Source organism: Hypanus sabinus, chromosome 3 (genome assembly GCF_030144855.1).
Source record: "Hypanus sabinus isolate sHypSab1 chromosome 3, sHypSab1.hap1, whole genome shotgun sequence".
Classification (NCBI taxonomy): domain Eukaryota; kingdom Metazoa; phylum Chordata; class Chondrichthyes; order Myliobatiformes; family Dasyatidae; genus Hypanus; species Hypanus sabinus.
Genome location: NC_082708.1, coordinates 188,473,177 through 188,498,895, shown reverse-complemented (window position 1 = coordinate 188,498,895; position 25,719 = coordinate 188,473,177). Strand labels below are relative to the sequence as shown.

General features: G+C 45.8%; 1 protein-coding gene across 6 annotated transcripts in view; it reads left to right on the top strand.

Annotated features, from left to right (window-relative positions):
• The window catches only part of dysf (dysferlin, limb girdle muscular dystrophy 2B (autosomal recessive)), a 400,698-nt gene that overhangs the window by 48,343 nt on the left and 326,636 nt on the right, over positions 1 to 25,719 (top strand). The gene's annotated exons all lie outside the window — the stretch shown is intronic.

Below are 25,719 nucleotides of genomic sequence, written 5' to 3'. Positions count from 1 at the left end.
GTGAGGCCCCCCCACCACCCACCATTCTAACCAATTTTTACAGGAGCACTATTGATAGTATCCTGACCAGCTGCATCACCGACTAGTACAGGAACTGCAAGGCTTCTGACCCCAAGTCCCCACAAAGGATTGTGAGGACAGCTGAGGGGGTCACTGGGGTTTCTCTTCCACCCACCTGAGATATTTATCAGGAACTCTGTGGATGCAGGGCCCTTAGCATTCTCAGTGATCCCTCCCATCCATCCAATAACCTCTTTGCAACACGCACAACACGCTGGAGGAACTCAGCAGATCGGGCAGCATCTTTGGAAACGAACGGTCAACGTTTCAGGCTGAGGCCCTTCGTCAGGACATAAGGTTGGCCCGAAACATTGACTATTTGTTTCCACGGATGCTGCCCGACCTGCTGAGTTCCTCCGGCGTGCTGTGCGTGTTGCTTTGACCCCAGCGTCTGCAGAGTATTTTGTGTTTACTACAATCTCTTTGACCTCCTACAATCCAACAGGGGTTGCTATAGCATTAGGACAAGAACTGTTCGGATGGGAAACAACTTCTTCCCTCCGGCCCTGAGACGACTGAACTCCCTGCCACCACCCAGGTCTCATCACTCATGAAGAGCCAGTAGCATTATACTCTTTACTTTTTAACTTGTATTGTAAATGCACCTTATTATTTGTTAGTTTATTTGTGGTAATATTACTTTATGTGTTGTGTGTGAGCTACATGTACTGTGTTATGCACTGTGGTCAAATTAATTGTGGAGTAGGTTTATATAAGTTAACACCACGTTGTGGGCTGAAGGGCCTTTACTATTCTGTGATCTACCAACTTACACCGGGACAGCTTTGATCAAAGTAAATCCATTATTAAAGTACGTATGTGTTCCGGGTACTACCTGAAAATCATTTACTTACAGACATTTACCGAAAAATAAAGAAATACAATAATTATGAAAATCTTTACATAAACAAGACTGACAAATAACCAATGTGCAAAAGGAGACAAATTGTGCAAAGAGGTCTATGAAGGAGACGAGTTGAACATGAGTGTGTGGGTTGTGAAATGAGGTGAGTGTAGTTAACCATACCAGCACAAGATGGCCTGGTGGCCACCCTGTCATTGAACTAGAAAGAATGCAAAGAGGATTTTTGTAAGATGCTGTTGGGACTTGTGGGCCTGAGCTACAGGGGAAGTTTGGGCAGGCTGGGATATTATTCCTTGAAGCATCGGAGATTGGGGAGTTTCCAGCAGATGTTTTGCGGATGCTGGAAATCTGAAATAAAAGCAGAGCAGCTGGTTCTGGTTTTGTTTCGGTTTTCCAGCATCCGCAGCTTTTCCCCACCTCCTGTCAAGGCTGAGACTTGGAGCAGGTGTGAGAGTCACTTTGATTACGGGTTGTGTATATCATCAAACCGGAGCAAGCCATCCCTGACACCCAGCGGCTCACCACACCCAGTGTTTACAACAGCAGCCTGTAGGTGGGCCGTGGGTCAACAAAGTGGAATGGTAAAAGGTGCATCAAAGGTTCCCACAGACTCGCTGACTGTTGGCCAGAGAGGGAGGGTGGTCTGAAAACAGGTACTTGTACAGTAACACATCACGGAATTATCCCAATTCAAGCTGAACAAGGGGCCTAACTGAACACAGAACATAGAAGACATACTAATGTCACATTGTGAAGACATACGTGTTAGGATTACTGAGTGGGATGTGCTATGTAAGTGCTGGAAGCATGGTGAAACATTTGCGATGCAAATAACATATTTTAGTGTATGTGTTGATGTACATGGGACAAATAAAACGTATCTATCTTTATCTTTAGAACAATATGGAGCTTTTAGTCCATGATGTTGTGCCATCCTTTTAACCTACTCTTCAAAGTTCAAAGTAAACTTACTGTCAAAGTATAGAAATGTCAGCATATACAACCTTGAGATTCATTTTCTTGCAAGCATAGACAATAAACCCATAATAATGACCATAATAGAATCAACGGAAGACCACACCCACTTGGGCATTCAGCAGCACTGAAAAGATAATACACTGTGCAAATACAAAAAGAAATTAATAATAATAAATAAATAAGCAATAAGTACAGAGAACCTGAGATGAAGGTTCCTTAAAAGTGAGTCCACAGGTTTTGAAACAGTCAGAAAGGGGGCGAGTGGAGTTATCCACATTGGTTCAAGAGCCTAACTCAACCTAAACCTGAAGGTTTGAGTCCTGAGCCTCCTCCACCTTCTTCATCAGTGAGAAGTGAGTCCTGGGTGGTGGGGGTGGGGGGGGGTCCCTGATGATGGCTGCTGCTTTCCTGTGACACCCTGTACAGAAGTATCTAACCCTTCTGTCCATTGCTCTTTTATCCATGTACCTATCCATGAATCTAATATCCAGCCTGATTGGAGATCATCAGCATGGCTTTGTGAAGCCCCCTAAGCTTGACTGAATTCTTTGAGGATTCGACAAGACATGTTGATGAAGGTCGAGGAGAGGATGGTGGTGTATATGGATCTTTTGTCAAGTTTCTTCATGGTCGGCCCATTCAGAAAATCAGGAGGTATGGGATCCAGGGAAATGTGGCCATGTGGATTTAGAATTGGCTTCCTCATGGAAGGCAGAGGGCAGTGGTAGAGGGAGCATATCCTGCCTGGAGGTAGGTAAAGAGTGATGTTCCTCACAGATCCATCTGGATCCCCTGCTCTTGGTGATGGTCATAAGTGACTCGAATGAGGAAGTGGACCTGGGCGTTAGTAACTTTGAAGATGACATGAAGTTTGGCGGAGTTGTGAAAATTGTAGAATGTAGTTGTAGGTTATAATGCGACACTGACAGGATGCAGAGCTGGTCTAAGAAGTTGCAGATGGAGTACAACCTGGAAACCTGTGAAGTGATCCATTTTGAAAGGTTGCGTTTGAAGGCAGAATAGAAGGTTAATGGTAGAATTCTTGGCAGTGTGGAGGAACTGAGAAATCTTCGGGTCCACATTCTTAGACCCTTCAAAATTGCTGTGCACATTGATAGGGTGGTTAAGAAGGCATATGGTGCATTGGCCATCATTAGTTGGGGGTTTGTTCTATAAAACCCCGGTTAGACCACACTTGGAGTATTGTGTTCAGTTCTGGTTGTCTCATTATGGGAAGGATGTGGAAGCTTTAGAGAGAGTGCAGAGGAGATTTACCAGGATGCTGTGTTATGAAGCTATGTTGAGTGAGCTGGGGCTTTTCTCTTTGGAGTGAAGGAGGATGAGAGGTGACGATAGAGGTGTACAAGATGATAGGACACATTGATAGTGTGGGCATACGGAGACTATGTCACAGGGCAGAGTTGTCTCATGTGAGGAGACATAATTTAAGCTAATTGGAGGGAAGTATAGGAGGGTTGTCAGAGGTTAGCTTTTTGCAGAGAGAGTTTTGAGTGTCTGAAGTGCATTGCCAGGGTAGTGGAGAGGCAGGTACATTAGGGATGTTTGAGAATCTTTTAGAGAGACACATGGATAATAGAAAAATACAGAATGATGTGGGAGAGAAGGTTTGGAATGACTTTTGAGTAGGTTAGAAGGTCAGCACAGCATCGTGTGTGTACTTTTCTATTCTGTAATCTATGTCCTTGGGGAAAAAAATCTGAGTGAATTCAACCAATCTATACCCCCCCCCCCCCCGCTTATACGCACCACTATCAGCTCACCCTTCAGTGCTCTCTGCTTTAAAAACATAAAGATCTACTCTGGCTAACCTCTCCCTGTAACCCTGGCCCTTGACTTCTGCAGACATTCTTGTAAATCTTTGCACTCTTTTCAGTTTAATCACATCCTTCCTGTAGGATGGGAAACAACATTGTGGAGAAAAGAAGCTGGGGCTGAAGGGCTGCAGGAAGTCTGAATGAGGGATTTGGAATCAATGGGCAATCATTTGGCACCCTGTGAACTGGCAGGGGCGGGTCAGAGGGAGCTTCACTATGAGTCTGCCCCAGAATTGTATGATGGGATGGTGTGGAGGGAGCTTCACTCTGTGTCTGATCCTGGGAGTGTGTGATGGGACAGTGTGGAGGGAACTTCACTCTGTGTCTGACCCTGGGAGTGTGTGATGGGACAGTGTAGAGGGAGATTCACTCTGTGTCTGACCCCGGGAGTGTGTGATGGGACAGTGTAGAGGGAGCTTCACTCTGTGTCTGACCCCGGGAGTGTGTGATGGGACAGTGTGGAGGGAACTTCACTCTGTGTCTGACCCTGGGAGTGTGTGATGGGACAGTGTAGAGGGAGCTTCACTCTGTGTCTGACCCTGGGAGTGTGTGATGGGACAGTGTAGAGGGAGCTTCACTCTGTGTCTGACCCCAGAAGTGTGTGATGGGACAGTGTAGAGGGAGTTTCACTCTGTGTCTGACCCTGGGAGTGTGTGATGGGACAGTGTGGAGGGAGCTTCACTCTGTGTCTGACCCTGGGCGTGTGTGATGGGACAGTGTGGAGGGAGCTTCACTCTGTGTCTGACCCCGGGAGTGTGTGATGGAATGGTGTGGAGGGAGCTTCACTCTGTGTCTGACTCCAGGAGTGTGTGATGGGAAAGTGTAGAGGGAGTTTCACTCTGTGTCTGACCCCGGGAGTGTGTGATGGGACAGTGTGGAGGGAGATTCACTCTGTGTCTGACCCCGGGAGTGTGTGATGGGACAGTATGGAGGGAGCTTCACTGGGAGTGTGTGATGGGATGACGTGGACGGAAGCTTCAGTCTGTATCTGACCCTGGTGTTTATTTGTTGCTTTATTTTTCTCTGAATTACTAATTTTGAAAGTTATCACTGTGGGTAATTCAGTTGGAGGAACTGGAGTCTGAATTCTTTCGTTGTTTGTCTTCATTGCTGGTTCCCTTGTGTAAACAGTGGGAAATGGAACTCCTTCCTGTTTCCCTCGTCTTGAATGCTGAGGCGTGAAAAGAACTTCCCTTCAGACATCATGTAGTGTACCATTGCCATGGGATTTGCCCTCTGATCCAGCCATGCTCAACAGTTTTCTGTTGCTCTAAAGTTTGTGGCAGCCCAACTTTGTGTCAAAAAGATGCTCGGGTCAGCGTTGTTGGTCTTGTTGGGAATGAGGTCATAGTTGTTACCCCTCAGCCATCGGGCTCTTGGACAAGAGAGGATAACTTCACTCACCCCAGTACTGAACTATTTCCACACACTATGGTCTCACTTTTATGGATGCTCTAACTTGTGTTCTCAATATTTATTGCTTATTTATTGATTATTCTTTTCTTTTAGTATTTGCACAGTTTGTTGTCTTTTGCACACTGATTCTTTGTTTCTGTTGTGTTTGCTTGTTCATTGATTCTGTTGTGTTTTACTATTTATTGTCAATGCTGGGAGGCCATTCAGCCCATTGTGCCTGTACTAGCTCTTCAACTGAGGCATCGTCTTAGACTCAGTTAATCATACTACATGAAAACAGGCCCTTCGGCCCAAATGCCAATGCTGACCAAGATGCCTACCTGGCCCAAATCCTTCTAAACCTTTCTGATCTATGTAGCTGTAATTGTACCCACCTCTCCTACTAAGCCTTTCCTATCCATGTGGCTGTCCAAATATTTTTTAAAGTACCCACCTCCACCACTCCCGCTGATAACTTGTTCCACAGGCCCACCACTCTCTGGGTAAAAGTTGCCTCTGAAGTTTGTTTTAATCATTCCCTCCCACCTACATCTAGTTTTTCATTCCCCTTCTTTGGGAAAAGACTGCCTATTTTCTCAATCTATATCCCTCATGATTTCATGCATTTCTATAGGGTTAGTCACCTCTCAGTCTCCAGCATCCCAAACAATAACGCCCCAGCCTGCCAAACCTCTCCTATGCCTCTCTGCCATCAGATTTCTGAATGGGCAATGAGTACACTCACTCACTATTTTCCCTCCCACATACACAAGAAAATCTGCAGATGCCGGAAATCCAAAGCAACACACACAAAACGCTGGAGGAACTCAGCAGGTCAGGCAGCATCTATGGAAAAGAGTAAACAGTTGATATTTTGGGCTGAGACCCTTTATCAGGACATGAGTCCTACAGCATTTTTTGTGTGTCACTATATTCCCTATCTTTTGCTCCCTTTTTGCACTGTGTATTTAACTTAATGTTTTAATACATGTATTCAGGTGGCAGTTTGGAGATGCGTCTCCACTAAAGGAGGTGTAAGGTGTTCCTTCCCTCCGCTCACCTCAAGTCACCCTTGGGCAAGGTGTAGCACTTGCTTAGCCCCCAATGAGGGTCATGTGAAGCCATGGGAGCAGGTGGTGGATGGTCATATGAGCAGCTGGTGCAGATCACATGTCCTGATTAAGTGGCCACTGACGCCAGATAGACAATGTCTGAAGAGTATTGATAATGGCTGGGGTCACCCATCTTGTAAAACCAGTGCCCAGCAGAAGGCAATGCTAAACTATTTCCATAGAAACATTCACAGTCATGAAAAGACCATGATCACCTGTGTCATACGATGGCACATAAACGATGATGTCATACGAAACGGCACATAACGAACGAATGGATGAAGCGGCATTTGGAAAAGTACATAGAGGAGAAGGGCTGGGAGGGTTGTGGGACAAACAAGGTGATGCACCATCAATAACTCCGAGACGTGAGGCGAGATATTGGCTTTTATTGACTGGAAGAAAGAACAAGCAGTAATTGACCACCATACTACATCCTGGAGACTGAGGACAGAGCTCAGGCCTCGATCGCCTTTATACCGGGGTCTGTGGGAGGAGCCACGGTCAGTGGGAGGAGCCACAGGAGCAGTCAGCGGGGGTGGGGGGGGGGTGTCCAGACAGGTATATGTAGTTCACCACACAAGGGCAAGTGGGACTAACAGGGAGGAGTCTGTGCTTGGCATGGATTTGTTGGACTGAAGATCCTGTCTCTGTGCTGTCGTGCTCTATGTGACTGTACAGAGAGAGTGCAGTATAGGCAGACAAACAAAGAGCGAGGGTCACAGTGAGGTAGATTGGGAGCTCAAGAGCTCACCTTTAGAAAGTGAGAGGCCTGAATCCTGTGGTACATGCTCTTAGACTTTGGTATTTTCATCAGCGAGGCTGAATAACCAGCCACCAAGGAAGTGTCAATCTGGTAAATAAATGGAGAGTGAGGGCCAAGGCGAGGAGGTTTGGGAGATGAGGAGTTGGTGCTTAGTGCTTTTAATATAGCAACATAACTCAGCTGCTGGCGCTTGGCTTCCCACAGGTTGCCAAGTCTTCACATCGAAAATTGAACAATACAGCACATCTAGGCCCATGATGTTGTGCCAAAGTTCTAACCTTCTCTAAGATCAATCTAACTCTTCCTTCCTACATAGCCGTCCATTTTTCTATCATCTATGCACTGACCTAAAAATCTCTTAAGTGTCTCTAATGTACCTGCCTCTGCCAGCACACCGGGAAGGGCATTCCGCACACCCATCACTCTCTGTGTATAAACATCCTACTGCTGATATCCCCTCTATACTCTTCTCTAAACACTTTACCCTTGTACTAGTCACTTCCACCCTGGGGGAAAGTCTCTGACTGTCCACTCTATCATCTTGTACACCTCTATCAAGCCACTGCTCATCCTCCTTCACCCCAAAGAGAAAAGCCCCAGCTCGCTCAGCGTACCACTTGGTTTCTTCATCGGGTTTGACATGTAACAAAGTCATGGAGGTTGTCGTTTAAATGCAGTGATGATTTTGGGTGTTACCTCAGCACAAAGATGTGCTGGTTTAATCTGACATCTGAAATAAACGGGCAGAATATTATTTAGATGGGGAGAGAATTCAAAATGCAGAGATGCAAAGGGACTTGGGAGTCCTTGTGTAGGATTCCCTAAAGGTTAACCTCCAGGTTGAGTCGGTTGTGAAGAAGGTGAATGCAATGTTGGCATTCATTTCTAGAGATACAGAATATAAGAGCAGGGGTGTGATGTTGAGGCTCTATAAGGCACTCGTGAGACCACACTTGGAGTGTTGTGTACTGTTTTGGGTTCCTTATTTTAGAAAGGATGTACTGACATTGGAGAGAGTTCAGAGAAGATTCATGAGAATGATTCCAGGAATGAAAGGGTTACCATATAACAATTACAGCACGGAAACAGGCCATCTTGGCTATTCTAGTTAGTGCAGAACGCTTACTCTCACCTAGTCCCACTGACCTGCACTCAGCCCATAACCCTCCATTCCTTTCCTGTCCATATACCTATCCAATCTTTTTTTAAATGACAAAATTGAACCTGCCTCTACCACTTCTACTGGAAGCTCATTCCACACAGCCACCACTCTCTGAGTAAAGAAGTTCCCCCTTGTGTTACCCCTAAACTTTTGCCCCTTAACTCTCAACTCATGTCCTCTTGTTTGAATCTCCCCTACTCTCAATGGATAATGAGGAATGCCTGGCAGCTCTTGGGCTGTACTCCCTGGAGTTCAGGAGAATGAGGGGGATTTCATAGAAACATTCCGAATGTTAAAAGGCCTGAACAGATTAGATATGGCAAAGTTATTTCCCATTGTAGGGGAATTCTAGGACAAGAGGGCACGACTTCAGGATTGAAGGACATCCTTTTAGAACTGAGATGCGGAGAAATTACTTTAGTTAGAGGGTAGTAAATCTGCGGAATTTGTTGCCACGAGCGGCTGTGGAGGCCAAGTCATTGGGTGCGTTTAAGGCAGAAATAGATAGGTTCTTGATTAGCCAGGGCATCAAAGGGTTTGTGGTGAAAGCAGGGGAGTGGGGATGACTGGAAGAATTGCATCAGCCCACGATTGATTGGCAGAGCAGACTTGATGGACTGAATGGCCTACTCCCTCTCCTATATCTTATGGTCTTATTAACCTTGGTTAGATCACACTTGTGTTCAGTTCTTGTCACCTCATTATAGGAAGGATGTGGAAATTTTAGAGAGGCTGCAGAGGAGATGCTGCCTGGGTTAGAGAGCTTGTTTTGTGAGGACAGGCTGAGCAAACTAGGGGTTTCTCTCTGGAGAGAGTGGATGAGAGGTGATCTGATAGAGGTGTACAAGCTGATAAGAGGCATAGGTAGAGTGGACAGTCAGACACTTTTTCCCAGGGTTGATATGAGGGGCATAATTTTAAGGTGATTGAAAGAACGTACAGCAGTAGGTAGTTGTAGAGCATGATGAGTGTGTGGAATGCTCTGGCAGGTGCAGACACACTAAGGACTTTTAAGCGCCACTTAAGTGAAGCACATGGACGATAGAAAAATGGAGCGTTATGTAGGAGGGAAGGGTTAGATTGATCTTGGAGTAGGTTAAGGGGTCAGCAAAACATCGTGGGCCAAAGGCCCTGAACTGGGCTGTGTACTGCTCTATAACATGCCTGCCATCTAATTTAATGCTGGCGTTCCCTGGATCTGCTTAGCCTGAGCTCCACCTTCATTGAGCTAAGTAGATGAACGTCCAGGAAAGCCGGGATGTTTTCCCCAGGATAATTGATCATCACAGCCTTTTGTGCTGTCATTGAGCATCCTGGGGACGTCAGGAAACTCCTGCCACTTCGCTGTGGGAATTTCTCCTTGTGATCTTTCCCTGTATAAATACTCTGTGAAATTCTGCCCCACCCTCATCCAATAGTCTCCATGCTTCAGCTGTCCCAGCAGTATCAAAGTATATCGTTCCTCCTTCCTTCAGAAAACAACTTCTGGCTTTGGATGTGCTGCAAAGGATGTTCACCAGATTGAATCTCAATCTGAAACAGATTTGAATCTGGGATAAGGAGGGACCAGATTGAATCTCAATCTGAAACCGATTTGAATCTGGGATAAGGAGGGACCAGATTGAATCTCAATCTGAAACCGATTTGAATCTGGGATAAGGAGGGACCAGATTGAATCTCAATCTGAAACCGATTTGAATCTGGGATAAGGAGGGACCAGATTGAATCTCAATCTGAAACCGATTTGAATCTGGGATAAGGAGGGACCAGATTGAATCTCAATCTGAAACCGATTTGAATCTGGGATAAGGAGGGACCAGATTGAATCTCAATCTGAAACAGATTTGAATCTGGGATAAAGAGGGACCAGATTGAATCTCAATCTGAAACAGATTTGAATCTGGGATAAGGAGGGACCAGACTGAATCTCAATCTGAAACAGATTTGAATCTGGGATAAAGAGGGACCAGACTGAATCTCAATCTGAAACAGATTTGAATCTGGGATAAGGAGGGACCAGATTGCCTGTGACTATCTTCACTGGAATTTAGAAGAATGAGGGACAATCTTATCGAAACATATAAAATTATGAAATGAATGGATAAGATTGAGTAGTTTCCACTGGTGAGTGAGACCCGAACAAAGTTACATTGCCTCAAGATCCGGAGGAATATATTTAGGATGGAGATGAGGGGATTGTGGGGAGATCTGATAGATGTATACAAAATTATAAGGGGTATCGATAGAGCAAATGCAAGTAGACTTTTCCACTGAGGTTGGGTAAGACTACAATTGGAGGTCATGGGTTAAGGGTGAAAGGTGAAATGTTTAAAGGGAATCTGAGGGAGATCATCTTCACTCAGAGGGTGGTGAGAGTGCAGAACAAACTGTCAGCGGAATTGGTAGAGGCAGATTCGATTTCAATGTTTAAGAGAAATTTGGATAATTACATGGTTGGCGGGGTATGGAGATGATAGGTCGAAGGGATTAGGGAGAATAGTTTGACGGTGTAGAGAGGCCAAAGGGTCTGTTACTGTGCTGTAGTGCTCTATGATTCTATGAGGAGATGTTGGTAGGAGGGGTGATGGCAGCCTCATCGAAATTCAAAGCTATGAGAGGCTTAGATAAGGTGGATTGTGAGAGGAGTCCAAAACACAGTGCAGTTTAGGGTGAGAGGGGAGATTTCAAAGGAACCTGAGAGACAACTTTTTCACTTTGAGGTATGGAATGGCCTGCCAGAGGAAGTGGTTGAGGCAGGTACAATAGTATCATTTAAGAAACACTTGGACAAGTACATAGAGGGGAAGGGGCTTAGAGAGATGTGGGCCAAACATAGGACATTGGGACTAGCTGGATGATAGAGTTGGCATGGACTGGTTGGCCCAAAGAGTCTGTATCCTGGCTATGTTGCACTGTGAGTCTTTATGTGGTGCCATCTACCTGTGATCTCCTGCAAATAGCTTTTTCACTGCAATCGTGTGTACATGTGCTTGTGTGTATGGCAATAAATTCAACTTTGTCTTTGTTATGGAGAGTGCAGAGATTTACGAGAGTGTTGCAAGGACTCTGGGGCCCAAGTTATACTGAGGGGTTGAGCAGGCTGGGACTTTGTTTCTTGGAGTGTAGGAGGCTGAGAGGGGACTGTGAAAGAAAGATTAGCTTTATTTGCTAATGTACATCAAAACCTTGCAGTGAAATGTATCATTTTGTTGCCAATTAAATCAATGAGGATTGTGCCATGCAGACCACTAGTGTCACAGAGTCATAGATAAGTACAGCACAGAAACAGACCCTTTGGCCCATCAAGTCCATACCGAACCATTTATACGGCCCAGTCTCATCAACCTGCACTGGGACTATAGCCCTCCCATTCATGGACCTATCCAAACTTCTCTTAAACACTTGTTGACACTGTCACGACCCTCTGAGTGAAGAAGTTTCCCCTCATATTCCCCTTAAACATTTCACCTTTCACTCTTAACCCTTGCCCTCCATTTGTAGTCCCACCCCTTAGTGGAAGAAGCCTGCCTGCATGTGTGATGGCATCTGTTAGTCTCGCAAGACCATGGATCTGCACCTGGAAAGTCTTGTTCTCTCCAGGGCACAGGGCTCTCTGGTTGCCCAAGCAACGAGTCTCCCCTCTCCACACCACCGATGTTGTCCAAGGGAAGGGCAAGGGCCGATACAGCTTGGCACCAGTGACGTCGCAGGAGTTGCCAGAGCGAGGTTGAAGGCAACGTCGGACTGCCTTCGGGATTCCAGCTCCGGATTTGTCCTCAGGGTTTACTCCCGAAGCCTTTCCCATGAGTGGGCATGGCCACAAGGCAGAGGAGGTTTGAAATCAGAGTTTTCCCTCTCTTAGATGGACTGCCTCCCCAGGCAGACGAGCTCCATCTACCCGTAGCACTGGTTTTAAGGCGTCAGGACCCGCCTTCATCCGTTCTCCTGTCAGTAGAAACGGTTCCGCCGGGCTTAGAGGCTAAGCCACAAGAGAAGGCCAGGAGTTGGACTTGGTTGTCAGAGGCTGTTTGAGGCGCTCGCCGTGAGGAGCACTTTTAGGTAATGGGAGCTTGTCCCCACCACCACTCCTCGGCTTGACAACCTTTGGAACCCCTGCATTTACCCTTCATAGTTTCTCAATCTTCTATGTTTCGAGGAATAAAGCCTTTGATGCTCTAGTGCCAATGTGGCGTGCCCACAAACTCACTAATTCAATCTGTACATCTTTGGGATGCGGGAGGAAACAGGAAACACACACAGTCACAGGATGAACTTACAAACTCCTTACTGACAGCAGCAGGAATCGAACCCTGACCCTACAACTGACTGCTTTAAAGCTATGGTATCTTTGGGCTGTGTCTCTGCACATGCTTGGGCTCAGTGATAGTACCGATGCGCTTTTATTTTGCTGGTGGGGGGAGGGGGATCATTGCTTGCTGCTGCTTACATGTAGGAGGGGGGAACTGGGGGGGACTTTGGGGTTCTCACGTTTAACTGTCGTTCATTCTTTGGGGCACTTCTCTGTTTTCGTGGCTGTTTGCAAAGAAAAAACATTTCAGGATGTATATTGTACGCATTTCTCAGACATTAAATTCCACCTTTGAACCTTTGATGTAGAAAATCATGGGGAGCACGGACAGAGCAAACGTGCCTTGTTTTTCCCGGAGAAATAGGAGTCGAAAATCAGTGCCCACGGGCTTATCGTGAGAGAGGAGAGATTTAAAAGGGATTTGAGTGGCAACTTCTTCACATAGAGGGTGGTGCACAGACGGAAGGAGCTGCCAGAGGAAGTGGTTGAGGCGGGTACAATAACTATATGGAGAAACAAGGGAAACAGCAAAGAGAAACATCCTCCCTGCATCCATTCTGGGCAACTCTGTAGGAAAAGCCAAAGCAGAATCCAATGCTGTTTGAAGGTTAACTGGAGTTTAAACTACTCAGTGGAACTTCCAGAGAGAATCAGGATCATGTCTATATTGAAATGTTTTGTTTGGCAGCAGCAGAACAGCACAAAGATATAAGATTATTATAAATTACAAAGAAATAGTGTAAAGAGAAAGAAATAGTGAGGTAGTGTGATGGACCATTCAGAAATCTGACGGTGAAGGGCAAGGAGCTGTTTCTGTAATGCTGAGTGTGTGTCTTCAGGCTCCTGTACCTCCTCCCTATTGGTCGCAATGAGAAGAGGGCATGCCCTGGGCAGTGAGGACCCTTAATGGTGGTGCACCCAACCTTCTCGAGGCAGCACCTTTTGAAGTTGTCCTTACTGGTGGAGACAAGCACCCATGATTGGATCTACAGCCCTCTGCAGCTTCAGATTCTGTGCAGAGGCCCCTCCATACCAGACAGCGATGCAACCAGTCAGAATGCTCTCTATGGTACATCTTTAGACATTTCTGAGTCTTTGATGACATAACACATCTCCTCAAACTCAAACAGTAATTGATAGAAATCTTTGGGAGCTCTCCGAGTCAGGGTTTTGTTGAAAAGTTGCTTGCTGGAGGCAGGGAGCGACTGAGAGTGAGTGGGAGAGTGAGAGAGAAGATAGAGACAGAGAGAGAGTGGGAAGCTAGATATAGATAGGTGGAAAGAGGAAAGGGGAGATGGAGACAGAGATAGAGGGAAAGGGAGGAAAAAGAGAATATTCCTGACCACACAGCCCCTGAACTTTGAAACATCCTCCACTTGGCTCACACACTGGTTGGAGTTTGCCGGCCTGTGGGTCAGTGGCCTTGGCAACGTTTGCCAGGCAACTTCCTGACAACAGGCAATCAGCCTGATTTACTGTTAGTGACCCAGCAACGGCTGGAGTTACTCCACCTCACAGGATTGGCAGGAAGGCCTGAGCTAGATGCAGGAATATTTATAGCCCTGAGTCAGTGAGATGTGATGAAGCAAAGGGCCCGGAGGAAGCATTAAAGTATAAATAATCCTTTTAGAGTGCGGTGTAGTCACGGCGTTGCAGGAGTTCAGAATGCTCCCAGTTTGAGTGCATGCTGATATCAGACAAGGCTGAGTCATTGTCCCAACATGTTCCAAGCGACTATGGTGGCATAACGCAATTACAGAGACAGCAATCAGTTCCTGCCCCTGTATTTCTCCTCAAGACTGTGTGGCTTTTCCACCAGGTGTTTCTCCCACACTCCAAAGACATACGGGTGAGGGGCATGCTCTGTTGGTGCGGGACGTGTAGCATCATGTGTGGGCTGCCCCCAGCACATCACCAGACAGCGCTGGTTGTGATACAAATGACGTATTTCACTGCATGTTTCGATGTACAGATGACAGATATCTAACTGACTTACTGCCCATTACATCACTGGCGTTTAGGGCAGCAATGAAGGTCCTCCATCTCTGGCGGTGTTCAGGGCTTCCCTCATCATCTCATAGAAACATAGAAACATAGAAAATAGGTGCAGGAGTAGGCCATTTGGCCCTTCGAGCCTGCACCGCCATTCAGTATGATCACGGCTGATCATCCAACTCAGAACCCTGTACCTGCTTTCTCTCCATACCCCCGATCCCTTTAGCCACAAGGGCCATATCTAACTTCCTCTTAAATATAGCCAATGAACTGGCCTCACCTGTTTCCTGTGGCAGAGAATTCCACAGATTCACCACTCTCTGTGTGAAGAAGTTTTTCCTCATCTCGGTCCTAAAAGGTTTCCCCTTTATCCTTAAACTATGACCCCTTGTTCTGGACTTCCCCAACATCGGAAACAATCTTCCTGCATCTAGCCTGTCCAATCCCTTTAGAATTTTATACGTTTCAATAAGATCCCCCCTCAATCTTCTAAATTCCAGTGAGTATAAGCCTAGTCGATCCAGTCTTTCTTCATATGAAAGTCCTGCCATCCCAGGAATCAATCTGGTGAACCTTCTCTGTACTCCCTCTATGGCAAGAATGTCTTTCCTCAGATTAGGGTACCAAAACTGCACACAATACTCTAGGTGTGGTCTCACCAAGGCCTTGTACAACTGCAGTAGAACCTCCCTGCTCCTGTACTCGAATCCTTTTGCTATGAATGCCAACATACCATTTGCCTTTTTCACCACCTGCTGTACCTGCATGCCCACCTTCAATGACTGGTGTACAATGACACCCAGGTCTCGTGCATCTCCCCTTTTCCTAATCGGCCACCGTTCAGATAATAATCTGTTTTCCTGTTCTTGCAACCAAAGTGGATAACCTCACATTTATCCACATTAAATTGCATCTGCCATGAATTTGCCCACTCACCTAACCAATCCAAGTCACCCTGCATCCTCTTAGCATCCTCCTCACAGCTAACACCGCCGCCCAGCCTCGTGTCATCCGCAAACTTGGAGATGCTGCATTTAATTCCTTCGTCTAAATCATTAATATATATTGTAAACAACTGGGGTCCCAGCACTGAGCCTTGCGGTGCCCCACTAGTCACTGCCTGCATCTCAGCAGCCTATACCCAATTTCACTACTGACAGTCATACAAGTCCCGAGTGGAGACTCAGGAGTACTGTCACACTCAATGTTTCTTCATTGCTGTTTCTATAACAATTCTGTGTTACCATTCAAGGTGTTAGCTCTGAGCTGAACCTTCAAACCTGGAGGACCGGTGGACCACTCTTTGTCTGACCTCTACCCTTTGACCTGTTTGGCATGGGTGACCCTGCCAAGAGCCAAAGCATAAAGCCCTGACTCCAGCCAACACGGCTCTCCAGGTCACTGAGGCTCACAAACCTCTACACCATGATGAAGTTGTGGTTTTCTTGGAGGATATGACAAATAAAGTTAATCTTGCATCTTCTCATTTCTCAGGGAAGAGGATTTGAAATTGTTATGCTAGGTGTGTCTACATTCACACAGCAATGTGGCTGAAGATTGACTTCACCCTGAAATGGCCCAGCAAGGCCAGTACAAAGACAAACGGGGATGGGCAGGAAATGCAGAATTTGCTAGCAATGCTTGCTGTGTATCTTGTGAGAGATTAAAAAACACCATGAAGCCTGGGGATTCTTCTCTATGTGCTATTTTTTTCTCTGTATTTGGTCACTGAATTACAGGAAGGATATTAATAAGGTTGAAAGAGTACAGAGAAAGTTTACAAGGATATTGCCGGGGCTTGAGAAACTGAGTCACAGAGAAAAGTTGAATAGGTTAGGACTTAATTCCCTGGGGCGTAGGAGAATGAGGGGTGATTTGATAGAGGTGTATAAAGTTATGATGGGTATAGACAGAATGAATGCAAGCAGGCTTTTTCCACTGAGGCCAGGGGAGAAAAAAACCAGAGGACATGGGTTAAGCGTGAAGGGGGAAAAGTTTAAAGAGAACATTAGGTGGGGGGGGGGGGTGGCTTCTTCACACAGAGTGGTGGGAGTGTGGAATGAGCTGCTAGATGAAGTGGTAAATGTGGGCTCACTTTTAACATGTAAGAAAAACGTGGACAGGTACATGGATGAAAGGATATGGTCCAGGTGCAGGTTAGTGGGACCTGGCAGAAAAATGGTTTGGCACAGCCAATAAGGGCCAAAAGGCCTGTTTCTGTGCTGTAACGTTCTATGGCTCTATGATTCTATGCTGCCTGTGTTTGGGGCCATATCCCTCACAACCTGGTGTTCCCAACCTGGGGTCCCAACTTGCTTAATGCTATTGGTCCATGGCATAACAAAGGTTGGCATGCCCTGCTCTAAACCTTTCCTCTCCTTGTGACACTGTCCAAATGTTTTTAAAGATCAGGGTTCAGTCCCCACTGCTGTCTGTGAGGAGTCTGTACATTCTCCGCGTAGCTGCATGGCTTTCCTCTGGGTGCTCGGTTCCCTTCCACAGTCCAAAGCTGTTCGGTTAGGGTTAGTGAGTTGTTGCCATGCTGTGTTGGCGTCAGAAACGTGGAGACACTTGCGAGCTGCCTCCAGCACATCCTCGGACTGCGTTAGTTGTTGACGCAAATGAAGCATTTTCCTGCAACACACATGGAATGTGGTGGAACACAGCAGGCCAGTCTGTGACAGGCCAGGCCAGGATGACCTGATGTCAGGACAAAGGGTCTCGGCCCGAAACATCGGCAGTGCTTCTCCCTATAGATGCTGCCTGGCCTGCTGCGTTCCACCAGCATTTTGTGTGTGTTGCTTGAATTTCCAGCATCTGCAGATTTCCTCGTGTTTGCTGAAGCATTTTCCTGTACATTTTGATGTTTTTATGCACACGTGGCAAATAAAGCTAATCTTTAATCTTAGGACCTCACCACACCTCTGATCTACCTCCCTCTGGAATGGAGCTGATGTACAGGGCACATTGGAACCAGTTCAGGACGTGAACCTTCAGTACAGAACCAAGGTCACCCTGACCCAGTCATCAAGTTGCAGTCTGCAGAACACACTCACATACACAGATATTTGGAGGAATAGGTGCCTGATTCTCTGATGCACATGGAGTGATCGAACATAGAACAAAGAACTTGCCAGCACAGTACAAGGCCTTCAGCCCACGATGTAGTGCTGACTTTTTAGCCTACTTTTAGATCAATCTAACCCTTTCAACCTACTTAGGCTCCTATCTCTCTTTTATCCAAGTGCTTATCTAAGTGTCTCCAATGTCCCTAATGTATCTGCCTCTATCAGCACCCCAGCGTGTTTCACACACCCTCCACTCTCTAAAACAAAAACAACTATCTCTGACATCACCTAGTGTACATCCCTCCCAACTCCATACAATTATTCCCACTTATATTAGATATTTCTCTGGATTTCCACTTGATCTATGCCTCTTATCATCTTCTGCACCTCTGTTGTCACCTCTGATCCTCCTTCATTCCAAAGTGAAATATCTTATAGCAGAGGGCATGTACTTAAGATGAGAGGGGATCATTTCAAAGGTGCCACCATCTTACCAGAAGAATAAGATTGTTGGTTTGTTATATGCCATGTCATATGATGTGGGCAATCATGGTCTCCTATCTGTCATGACCATGATTGTTCTTGGCAAATTTTTCTACAGGAATGGTTTGCCATTGCCTTCTTCTGGGCAGTGTCTTCACATATCTTTACCAGCCATGATATCAATATTCCTCAGAGATTGTCTGCCTGGTGTCAGTGGTCGCATAACCAAGGCTTGAGATATGTACCAGCTGCTCATACGTCTTCACGTGGCCCTGGTTGGGGGGTTAAGCAGATACTACACCTTGCCCAAAAGTGACCTGAAGGCTAGCAGAGGGAAGGAGCACCTTACACTTCCTTTGGTGAAGATGTATCTCCACCCCACCACCCATTGAAACGTATACACTCTTCCTTCAGACTGCTACCCTGGGGAGATGACTGACTATTCACCCTAACCATGCTCCTCACAATCTTATATACCCTCTATAAGGTTCCCCTCAGCCTCCTTCACTCAAGGAAAAGCACTCCCAACCTATTCAGCTCCCCTTATAACTCAAACCCTTCGGTCCCAGTAATGTCCCTATTAATCTTTGCTGTACCCTCACTAGCTTAATGACATCTTTCCTATAGCTAGGTGACCAGACTGCAGACAATTACTCCAAGTGTGGTCTCACCAACATCTGGTGCTGCTGTAACGTGATGTCCCAAAAGGGGAAGGGAAAGGGGAAGGAGTGGGAAGCACCAGAGAGACATTCTGTAATGATCAATAAACCAATTGTTTAGGATCAAATGACCTTGCTTGGTGTCTCAGGGCTGGGTGTGTCTGCACCTGTACCCCCACCCCAGCACACTTTCTCTGCCACTTGTCCTTCATCCCTCCTGCGTCGATCCACCCTTGCTATTCCCAACATCCTGTGCTCCCATCAAATTCATAAACTCAATCTCTGGTTCATGTTGACAAATGCAGTACTATGCAAGAATCTTCGATACCCTAGCTATAAATATGTGTCTTAGACTTCTGCACGGTACAATGGTTGTAGACGGGTCATATTCTGCATGGAAGTCGGTAACCAGTGGTGTGCCTCAGGGATCTATTCTAGGACACTTGCTCTTTGTGATTTTTATAAATGAACTGGATGAGTAAGTGGAGGGATGGGTTAGTAAATTTTCTGATGACTCAGATGTTGGGGATGTTGTGGATAGTGTGGAGGGCTGTCAGAGGTTACAGCGGGACATTGATAGGATATAAAACTGAACTGAGAAGTGGCAGATGGAGTTCAACCCAGAAGTGAGTTGGTTCATTTTGATAGGTCAAATATGATGGCAGAATATAGTATTCGTGGTAAGTCTCTTGGCAGTGTGGAGGATCAGAGGGATTTTGGGGTCCAAGTCCATAGGATGCTCAAAGCAGCTGCGCAGGTTGACTCTGTGATTAAGAAGGCAAACGGTGCATTGGCCTTCATCAATTGTGGGATCGAGTTTAAGAGCTGAGAGGTAATGTTACAGTTATATAGGACCCTGGTCAGACCCACTTGGAGTACTGTGCTCAGTTCTGGTCACCTCACTACAGGAAGGATGTGGAAACCATAGAAAGGGTGCAGAGGAGATTTACAAGGATGTTGCCTGGATTGGGGAGCATGCCTTATGAGAATAGGTTGAGTGAACTCGGCCTTTTCTCCTTGGCGTGACAGAGGATGAGAGGTGACCTGATAGAGGTGTATAAGATGATGAGAGGCATTGATTGTGTGGATAGTCAGAGGCTTTTCCCCAGGGGGAATGGCCAGAATGAGAGGACACAGTTTTAAGGTGCTTGGAAGTAGGTACAGAAGAGAAGTCAGGAGTAAGTATTTTACGCAGAGAGTGGTGAGTGCGTGGAATGGGCTGTCGGCAGTGGTGGAGGCGGATACGATAGGGTCTTTTAAGAGACTCCTGGACAGGTACATGGAGCTCAGAAAAATAGAGGGCTCTGGGTAACCGTAGGTAATTTCTAAGGTCAGGACATGTTTGACACAGCTTTGTGGGCTGAAGGGCCTGTATTGTGCTGTAGGTTTTCTTTGTCTCTGTGTTGGATGAATCTCCTTTGGAATGCCTTCAATACTAGTGTGGGGAATACTACTGTCCCTCAGTAAGCCCTCTCCCCTCAGTGTCTGTGGTTGCCCCTAGTAAAAGATGAGTAATAGAATTCGGGAGAGATGCAGAAGCCTGAAAGCACAGCACAATACTGCTTTTCCCTCTGGGTGGAAATGACTGGCAGAATGTATAGTGGGAATGTCAGTCCCGCCGAAGGGTCTTAGCCCGAAACATCGACTGTACTCTTGCCCGTCCTGCTGTGTTCCACCAGCAATTTGTGTGTGTGATTTCCTGCAGATTTTCTCTTGTTAGTGGGGGATGTCAGGGGTAGAGCTTTCACACACAGAGTGGTGGGTGTGCGGAACCACTGCCAGCGGTGTGGCAGAGGCAGGTGCCAACATAAGTAGATACCATAATGAGGGACATTTAAGAGACTCTTAGGCAGGCTGATGGATGAAAGAAAAATGGAAGGCAATGTAGGAGGGAGGGGTTAGATTGATCTTGGAGTAGATTAGATGGTTGGCCTTGTAGACCTTCACAGAAGTCATCCTCTGTGAAGAATTTCTCTGTGTCTCTGTTGTTGACAGTCAACGCCTTGTTCTGAGCGCAGTGACCTCTGATAATACACAATTTCAGTGTGGATCTGTTACATCCAGAATATATCCAGTTACTCCCTTATATAAAATTGCTGAACATGTATGGGACAGAAGTCGGATCTTACTGACAAGTATATTAAATAACTGCATACTATATATATGGCTGTTGCCATAGCTGGAGCTGGGTGGCAGAGGGGTTAAACTTAAATACTCCCAATAGCGTGCATCTCAAACGGCCTCTGAGAGCTAAGTCCAGCTCCTGGGCTTCATGTGTGGCTTAGCTACCAAGCCTGGCAGAAACATTTCTACTGACGGGGAAGGGGCAAAGCGGGCTACTGGCACCTTCAAGCCAGTTGCTTCGGGCAAATGGGGCTCGTCAGCCGTGGTCGGCAACTTACCGAGGGAGAAGGAAATCTCTGATCTCACACCTCCGCTGTCTTGTGGCTAAATCCATTCATGAGAAAGGCTTCGGGAATAAACCCCGAGGGAAAAATCCACAGCTGGAGTTCTAAGGCAGTCCTAACTTGAGTTTTATGCTGCTGCCAAACTGTATCAGTCTCTGCCATTCCTTTGGATTCATCAGCTGTGCGGAGAAGGGGAGCCTCCAACACGGGAAACAGCTCGCTCCTCATATCGTACTGCCCTGGCAGCTGTATCACATAGACGGAGAGAATGCAACATCATTGATTGACCCCGACCAATACAACCCAGTGGAGGGGGCAGTGACAGAAAAAAACATTTCCCCGTTGTAGATGCATTAATTTTATTTAGATTTGGCATTGTAGTACACCCTTCCGGCCCAACGAGCCCGCACCACCCAATTAAACCCACGTGACCATTGCTCTACTAACCTGTATGTCTTTGGAATGTGGGAGGAAACCCACGCAGTCACTGGGAGAATGTACAAGCTCCTTACGGACAGTGGTGTGCTTTGAATCTGGGTCACTGACACTGTAATAGCATTATGCTAACTACTACTCTACAGTGCAGCCCCACATCCGAAAGTAGAAGCAGAAGGCGAGGAGGAGAGAAGACATCAGGAGGAGATCTGAGGGAGCTTTTATTTTTTTTGCCAGAAAGGTGTTTGGAATCTTGGAATAGACCGCCTGAGGGGGTGGATGGAGAGGCCATCACACATTTAAGAATGATCAACATGACTACTTGTATCTCCAAGGCATAGTAGACCTTGGAACCCAGTGCTGGAAAATGGGATTAATGTGAATGAGTCAGAATAGAGAAAAAGATGAGTAGAGTTAAGAGGTGGGGGGGGGGGGAAGGGATGCCTCCTCACCTTTTAACTCTACTCCTCATCTTTTTTTTCCCTCCAGTCCCACAGAAGGGTCTCAGCCCAAAACGTCGACTGCACTCTTTTCCATAGATGCTATCTGGCCTGCTGAGTTCCTCCAGCATTTTGTGTGTGTGGTAGAGAGTGGCCAAGTGTTTATGATACTGGTCCAGCAGTCCAAACATGAGAAATGATTACCCAAAGAGATGAATTTACATTTTATCTGGGCAATTTGAATTCCAGCCTTGGAATGAATCCAAAAGCAAAACATCTCAGTAATGAGACTCGAAGCAACTGTTTCTTGTCAAAATCCATCAGTACTCTATAGGGTGGGGGCTTCATGATTAGTCAGAAACAAAACTAGAATCATAGAGTGAGTCAGAATGGAAACAGGCCCTTCAGCCCACTGATCCATGCTGACCAAGGTTTCAGCTAAACCTATCCCAAGTGACCCCATTTGGCCCATGTCCCTCTAAACTGGGGGTTCCCAACCTGGGGTCCATGGACCCCTCGTAAGTCTCCATGGCATAAAAAAAGTTGAGAACCCCTGCTCTAAACCTCCCCTATCTGCGTTCCTTTTCAAGCTTCTTTTAAACATTGTTAATGTAGCTGCCTCAACCGCATCTTCTGCTAGCTCGTTCCATATACCAACTACCCTCTCGATGGTGTTTATTTGCCCATAAGACATAGGAGCAGAATTAGGCTTTTCAGCTCACTGAGGTTGCTCCAATATTCCAATATTACTGATTTATTATCCCTCTCAACCCCATTCGGCTGCCTTCTCCCAATAACTATTGACACCCCTTACGAAGAATCAATCAACTACTGTTTAAACATGCCCAATGACAGTCTCCACAGACACCTCTGGCAATGAATTCTACAGATTCATCACTCTCTAGCTAAAGAAATTCCTCCTCATCTCTGTTCTAAATGGACATCACTCTGTTCTGAAGCTGTGCCCTCTGGTCAGACTCACCCATTATTGGAAACATCCTCTCCATGTCCACTCTATCCACAGTAGGACTTTCAATATTTAAGGTTTTGATCCAGCACTGGTGATCGCCTCTCCCTTTGAAGAACTCATCCCCTGGGAAGAGAAATCACTCTTCTATGACATAACAGTCATTGGATCACATGACAATGAACAGATCATTGGGCCCAAAACATCCGAAACAAGCTAGTCCCGTTTAATCCCATTTGCCCCATGTCCCTCTAAACCAAGGGTTCCCAACAATCAATTTCTCGATTACATAATGCCCTCTCTCATGCCAAAAATGAAAACACATTGTATATTAAAGAGAAGTGGGAGAAAGAAGAGGTGTTGGTACTTTCAGAGGAGGTTTGGGGGAAAATATGGAGCTTTCAGTGGTCTTCAACTAACTCTTTGGTTTGGAGAGAACATTGCTGGAAGAATATTTTAAGATACTTCAAGACCCCATACCAGGAAAAATATAAAGACACAAACATAGCGTGTTGGAGAAGGTGTGGCTCCAAGGAGGCAAATCATTTCCATATTTTTTTAAGACTGCCCTAAGTTATTGGAAAGGTATTCACAGAACATTAGTTAAGGTATTTAAGACTCAGGTACCTCTGAACTTGGGAGACTCTCTATTTGAGGCATATATTGTTTTTGGAACAGAATCAAAATATAAAGCTGCTGCAGGGCCTTTTAGCGGCAAGTAAGAAATCAATCACCGGAAAGTGACGGAATCCAACATCACCTACTTTAGAAGATTGGCATGAAATTATTTTGGAAATATTTAAAATGGAAAAGATGACCTACTCTCTGAGAATTCAAAAAGAGAAAAATTTATCAAATTTGAAATAACTGGATCAAATTTACGCGAGCAGACTTTAGACGACTCTCCTAATGGTTCATACTGCTTTCCTCATCAACATAGTGTTAACATGAACTCCCTTGGTTCGAATGTTCACTGTTTTATTTCTGGAAAATGTGGAATTAACACAAGTAAAGAAAAGGTTTTGGGAAGAAATGATAAAATGAAGTAATTTATACACAGGGATTGGATAAGTGTCTGTGGGTAGGAGCAAACATGAATGTGCGAGGATACAAACACCTATGATGGAAGTTACATTGGGTTACACAAAATATTTTGGACTGGAAAGAAATGGACCAGAAGAGATGCATGGAAAGTATTATTCAACCACTAGTATTTCTATTTTTTTTTCTTTAAAGTATGGCAGAAGGTGGTTAATTCATGTGGAATCTACAACATGTTAAAACTTTTCAGATGGTGTGCTTATGATACCGAATTCCTTCCTAGTAGAGGAGATAAATGATTTGAATTATGGATAAAGAAAGGTCTTACAACCTACCTCCCTTTCACACATAAAAGTGCATTGCAAAGTTTTCAACCCCTGCAGGACAAACAGGGCCTAGAACACGACAACTTTCTTAGGTACCTTCAAGTACAACATTACTTTAACCAGAACTGTAGATATACAGACTTATCAACAACAGAATTAGAATTTCTCAAGATCCTGAAATCAGCTTACAGCTCAATCCCAACCTTTTTTATGCGATTAACCCCGACCTTTAACGTAGAGCTTCCTGAGCTGAACCCTTTCTATCTATATATAGTACCTGTCCAAGGGTGCTGTAAGAGTGAGGGGGAACCGCATTGAAGCCTATCAGATGTTGAATAGCCTAGATACGTTGGACGTGGAGAGCAACATACACAAAAGGCTGGAGGAACTCAGCAGGCCAGGCAACATCATGGAAAAGAGTACAGTCGACGTTTCAGGCCAAGGCGCCTTCAGCAGAACTGGAGAAAAACAGCTGAGGAGTAGATTTAAAGGTGGGGGGAGGGGAGGGAGAGAACCAGGATCTCCCAGTGGCCATCACTTCAGATATGTCTATCCATGATCTCCTCCACTGTAGTGTTGAGGCCACACTCAGGTTGGAGGAACAACACCTTATATTTCGTCTGGGTAGCCTCCAACCTGAATTGAATTGAATTGACTTTATTACTTACATCCTTCACATACATGAGGAGCAAAAATCTTTACATTATGTCTCTGTCTAAATGTGCAATGTGCAATTTATAGTAATTTACTATAAATAGTATGTACAACAGAGCAGTCAATATAGCATAAAATACAGTTGCGTAAGCATGAATTACTCAGTCTGATGGCCTGGTGGAAGAAGCTGTCCCGGAGCCTGTTGGTTCTGGCTTCATTTCCCAGGTGGCAGCAGCTGGAATAGGTTGTGGTGGGGTGACTCAGGTCCCCAATGATCCTTTGGGCCCTTTTTACACACCTGTCCTTGTAAATTTCCTGAACCATGGGAAGGAAGTTCACATCTACGGATGTGCTGGGCTGTCTGCGCCACTCTCTGCAGAGTCCTGTGATTGAGGGAGGTACAGTTCCCATACCAGGCAGTGATGCAGCCAGTCAGGATGCTCTCAATTGTGCCCCTATAGAAAGTTCTTGGGGGATTTTGGGGCCCACACCAAATTTCTTCAGCCATCTGAGGTGAAAGAGGCGCTGTTGTGCCTTTTTCACCACACAGCTGATGTGTACAGACCAGTGAGATCCTCAGTGATGTTCATGCTGAGGAAGTTAAAGCTGTTCACCCTCTCAACCCCAGAACCATTGGTGTCTATAGGGGTTAGCCTGTCTCCATTCCACAACCAGCTCCTTTGTTTTTGTGGCATTAAGGAAAAGTTTTTTTTTCTTGACAGCACTGTCAGGATGATGACTTCTTCTCTGCAGTCGGCCAC